Source organism: Lissotriton helveticus, chromosome 5_1, assembly GCF_964261635.1.
Source record: "Lissotriton helveticus chromosome 5_1, aLisHel1.1, whole genome shotgun sequence".
In the NCBI taxonomy this organism is placed as follows: Eukaryota; Metazoa; Chordata; class Amphibia; order Caudata; family Salamandridae; genus Lissotriton; species Lissotriton helveticus.
The window spans coordinates 230,966,706-230,972,705 of record NC_136065.1 but is presented as its reverse complement, the minus strand read 5'-3'; positions in this window follow the sequence as shown (position 1 = coordinate 230,972,705).

Sequence of the window (6,000 nt, the reverse complement as noted above, 5' to 3'; positions counted from 1 at the left end):
CACAATACGAAAGAGATTCTAAGTCATTCACTCTCGAAAAGGCATACCCCTTCCTAAAGGACGAATACTACACACAGCCAGACTCAAGAGGGGCCTTATCGAATTATCAGGGCAGATCCCGATACAGATTTAAAACTTTCTCAGAGACTTCCTCGTCCGATTCATCTGGATCAGAGACACGAGGCAATACAAGTAAAAAACAGGTCTCTTTTTTAGAGAAAGGTCCGCAACCAAAGGCGAGATTCAAGCCCCAATGGGAGATGCGAACCAGAAGGAATTATTACAAATCGTAGGGTGCCCTACCACGGTAGTAAACCTATCCCCGAAGATTCTGACAAAAGATGAGGAGTCTGTATTAAATCTCGGACTCAAATTTGTCCCAAGCCAATATACTGACTTCACAAAAACTAAACTTGAAATGATTGAGTTTTGCCGAAAGATTAGACTGAAGGTCTTTTTTTCTAATCAACCCTCCAGCCCAGACAACGAAACAACGGGTCTACGAAACAGATCCAGTTTTGTCCCTAGCCAGAACATTCCCAAACAGATTCACGCCTTCGAACAAACAATGTTGTCTTCAATAACCAAGTTGGAAAAGAGTAAAAGATATGTGCAACAAAACATTAGCAAGAATCAAAGAGTGGCATTGAAAAATCTCAAAGACGATTTGTCTATTGTGGTTAAGCAAGCCGATAAAGGCGGAGTGGTGGTGCTCTGGCCGAGGGACAAATATTTAGCTGAGGCATTATCACAAGTTTCAAATCAAGTGTGGTATAGGAAATTACAGGAGGATCCCGTGAAAGGAATCCAAGGGACAATAGCCGAAATCATCCGGCTAGGAAGAGAAGAAGGGTTTGTGGGCCCCATAGAAAGCGAGTTCTTGGTGAAGAAATTCCCAAGGACTCCCATTCTATACTTCCTCCCAAAAATTCATAAAAACCAGAGAGATCCCCCAGGACATCCAATCGTCTCTGGGTGCGACTCATGCTTGGAGCCCATTGCGAAGTATGTGGACTTCTTTCTAAAACCGTTTATCAGTACAGTAAAATCGTACTTAAGAGACACCACCGACTTTCTACTGAAGGTCGAGAAAACTGAGTTTGACCCTAAATTCGAACTTATGGTAACAATGGACGTAACGTCATTGTATACCCAGATACCCCAGGAGGAAGCACTGGAGGTAATGGAGCTCTATTTAGAAGCTAGAGAGAGACCACACAGGGTCCCAACTACATTCATTCTAAAACTGGCGGAAGTGGCACTAAAAAAGAACTACTTCAAGTTTAACGACCAGTTTTTTATGCAAATTAAGGGTACCGCGATGGGTTGCCCCTATGCCCCTGAGATGGCGGTCCTCTTTATGGCAGAATATGAAAAAAGGTTTGTGGATAACAATAACCCATATAAAGGACACATTAAACAGTGGTACCGCTACATCGACGACGTGTGGCTCTTGTGGCAGGGGAGCCACACCGAATTGATGGAGTTCCACACGTGGTTAAATGCGAAACATCAGGACATTAAATTCTCCATTGATTCGAGCAGTGCCAAAATGACATTTTTGGAGGTAGAGATCACATGCTCAGACGGGGTTCTAAAATCCTCTTTATTTAAGAAAACGACTGACCGCAATACAATTTTGCACCACCAGAGTGCGCACCCAAGAAATCTGAAGGCCAATTTGCCATATGGCCAATTGCTCCGAATAAGGAGAAATTGTACGGAAGTAACGGACTTTGACCAACATGCATATAAATTCTATGAAGAAATGAAGCACAGAGGATACCCAAAAAAACTGCTCAAGCACTCTTATAAGAGGGCACGATATATACCACGAGAGTGCCTATTAGAGAAAAAAGAGAAGGAGGGACTAGATAGGCTGGTCTGTGTAACCACGTTTGGTCCTGAGACTAATAAGCTGAGACAGATGGTACTAAGAAATTGTCACCTTTTGGAAAACCTAGAGTGCCCTTTCCCTCGTCCGCTTTTCGCGTATAAGAGAAACAGAAACATTGGCCAACAAGTGGTGCGAGCCGACATAGCCTTACCCAAAATGAAAAGTGACTTATTGTCACAATGGGGTATGAAACCCATCGAAGGCCATCACAAGTGCAAAAATTATGTGTCGTGTGCCAATACGATTGAGGGCAAAGAGTTCCAACACAAAAATGTGAAATGGAAACATGTTGGTTTCTCTAATTGTCGAACACGCCATGTCGTGTACAGTATCGTGTGCCCGTGTCCAAAATTGTACATAGGCAAAACCACCCAGCAAGTAAATGTGCGAATAACCCAGCACCGATCCCGAATCAAAAATAAAGTTGTATCTGCTCCGATGGTTGATCACTTTATTGATAAACAGCACGGAGAAAATTACTTTAGGTGGTCAGTATTGTTCATAACCGACCATCAGCAAAGAAGTGCTGATGTAGAAAGAATGTTGTTGAGGAAAGAAGCCACCTTAATTTTGAAATTCTATAGCGCCATGACTGGGCTAAACACCTTATCTGAAATATCGAGATTATAAGGATTAAATTGCCCTTTCGAATGAACAAGGCGAACTACACTCTAAGATGGCCGCCATTCTTTTCAATGAAGTAAATGAGTATAAAGACACACTAAAAGATGGCCGCCGCACTTAGCGACTGATTCAGTGGCATCCGGCGCACCGAACAAACAGGTAAGACGCATGAACCGAGCAGTATGTCTGAAAGAACTCCCTAGGAAGCAGACTGCTAGTTGTAACGAACACGGGCGAACTAAAACAAATACCCGTCTTTTTATATGCAGGAACGGCTAGAATGACGGCCCCGGATGACGCTAGCTATTAAGCCCGGCTCACGAGTTAGAGGTGAAGTACGGCGAGCTCGCCCCTTTGGATAAGAAGGTATGCCTTTCTGATTGAGAGTGCGTGCAGCATGAAAATAAGACAGGAAACTAAAAATGTTGCATTGTGGCTTGCAGGAATTAAAAACCGAACCAAATAACAACAACGGAGCAAGCACACAACAAGTACCAAAAAGTGTCCACATTAACTCGATGACACACTCAGGTACGTCTAAGATGAGCTAAAGCATTTTGATGACTGAGCTACTCGTTCCCACAACCAGTGTTGATTTTCACTACTTGTGTTGTAGGTAGCATGTAAGCTGAATGAATAGACATTAAGTGAGCCCTCGGACCGGTAAAGGCTGGATATCAGGTAAATTGTAGTACCAAGAAGCAAACAAGCAAATGGGGAACCTATTAGGACAGATAGAAAACTAAAATATAGCTATTCTCATATATTCCACAGACAATTATAAAGGACAAGGCCCTGATGAGAACCCGACAATTGAAGTGACAGGGTTCGAAACGCGTCGGCATTTGAAAAAGATGTAATTTGAATGTCCAGTAGACCAATGAATCCACTTGTGGTCTTCAAGAAAATTCTTTTTGTTTCTAAAAATGTATTCTTTGTTGCAATTAACTTTTGTTTTTGAAGTATATTAGTTCATAAGTAGTGGACTGTTCAGGTAAATGCTGTATGGTATTGTCACTAGTGTTATTAAATAACACCAATCATAATGGATGTCTGCTGAAGTAAAGTACATTCGAATTGCCTTTTTTGTATATAGATGTATTGTAAAATTGTATGTATATATGTTGAATTGTAATGTAATTGTTTGTTACAGTGTTTTTCTTAGATATTGATGAAAATGAAAATGATCTAAAAAATAATAAAATAAGAAGGTATAAATAAATGATACCTCACAAACTTAATTGAGATCAGTTTGTGTTGCTCAAATTTTGAGTTACAAAAGAGATGATACAGGGGGTAATTTTGTATTTCATAATATATAGACATTAGCCATTAATGTTCAAATTGAAGATTGCCTAGGAAAGATACTTTACAAACAACAATGGCATTGAGAACAGTATTAAAATCAATTAGAATCACTTAAAAATTCGAGCGTATTTTTAAGAAGAGCCCCCCTCGCGGTGCAGGTTCGTAACAACTAATGCCTATTGGAAGATCATCAGGGCCCATCGCGCCTGAATACCTTATCCTGTTAATGAAGCTCTCTATTTCTTTACAAGAAGTGAGGCCGTAGTCTATCCCCATGTGAAACTCCTTAAATAACTCTAACTTGTACCCGGTCGTTATATATTCGGATCATATAACTGTGAAATGTATTGGGTCCATTCTGCATCAGGTATTAAAATGGCCTTTGAAACAATGTGATAAATGTTGGCCTTAGGCACTCCTTTTACATCAATGTACACTTCCTAAAAAATTTTTAAAGAACAATATGTCTACTGTAGCGTGCTGTTCGATAACTGAGGGTTGCCTGTCCCTGAGATGATAAAAATTCTTTAGTGAATGGTTAGTGATAAAATATCACAACTGTGCCAAACGCACAGCTAAATTATAATTTTTTCCTCCTTTTCTGAGTATTAAAGATTTTTTTACATCAAACTGACACTGTGTTTTCACATGATTTTAACATTTATTTGAATGTGATTTTTATCCTTATTCAATTAATAAACAATTTCAAATCTGAACAAACATTATCATTATTTCTTTGCACGTAATACATTTTCTTTTACATTGCATTAGCTTTCATGCAAACATTATGAGTCAATCGACGATTGTTGAAATAGTTGGCCCGATAAATTTCGGGACCAGTGTCCCTTCTTCAGGGGCCTCTGTAAAAAAAAGTAAACAAAAGTATATTTTAACCATGCTTTGTATTCAAATTTATGTTATAGCCACTTCAAAGTTCTGAGTATACCACCATATTCATGTTGTGATTGAATTACCTCAGCTTGTTTTCAGTAAAATTTCAACATATTATAATAATATGCATATAAGATGTTATTAGACATAGAAATAGTTAAAAGGAAACAATATCTATGTAACCTTGTACAACTCTGGATTCTGATAGATTCTTAATCATGCCTCTATTTTCTGCCCAAACTCTACGATGTGTCCATACAGTCTATTGTATAATTGCTCAAGCAAGTGAGATTGTGGGGGTAAACACTCACATATTTATGTACTGTGAATTGTTTTAAGCGTAACATTTTAAGCACTAAAAGCCATATTAAACAAAATTATCAAGCATACACAATTATTAAAAGACACAGTAAAGCAAGCCTTACATTTATCGTACACAGAAAATCTTTGACGACAACATATGTAACACAGCACCAGATGCAGCTAACCTCTGCAAAAGGTTTCTAGACAAACGGACAGAAGAGTGATAAAACCCCCGCCCCCACTCCACTGCTAAAGAGAACACAACAAATTTTTACAATAGACCAAAAGGATCCTATAAAACTTGGGCTTATCTCGAGGAAGCGCATTCCTCAAAGGCTCTGTGAAAACTAGCTGAAATGCGAGAACAAGCCCCCAGTAACAACAGGATGTTTATGGGCTGTTACCAGAGCTATTATAAACATTAAACCAGGAAAAATTTGAAGTTGATCCCAAAGACTATTTAAACCTATGCAGAAAACAAAAAAAATATATAAAACACACACTGATTTGCAGCAAGCAAAATAACCTACAAAGTTACATGCAGATTTAATGGTTAAAAAGAAACAACGCGATTAAGATGGCACATCCTTTTTAGCCCCGGTCACAAAGTAATGTTGGAGAATAAAACGTGAACTAGGTGAAAGTTCCCCTTAGCAGCAGACAATCACAGCTACACGGGGAAATAGAGGATATATAAAATATGTGCATGGAGCGCACGTTCTACCTAGGTGCTCTAGGCACTTTAGTGCGTTGAGGAAAGATACAAGGTCCATAAAAAAAGCTACGAAGGTTCTGGTGTTATCGTAGGGTGGAGGAGAATTATACTTCCCTTACTGCAGCGGCTCTAGGGGCCTATGGAGAGTCTTAGTGGCACCAATAAAGTGTAGTGTACACGGGTCAGTCATTAAACCACAAAAAAGCAGAAACTGATCCCAAAGACTGTTCCAACCAGTGTGCTTTTACTGCGTTTAAAACAG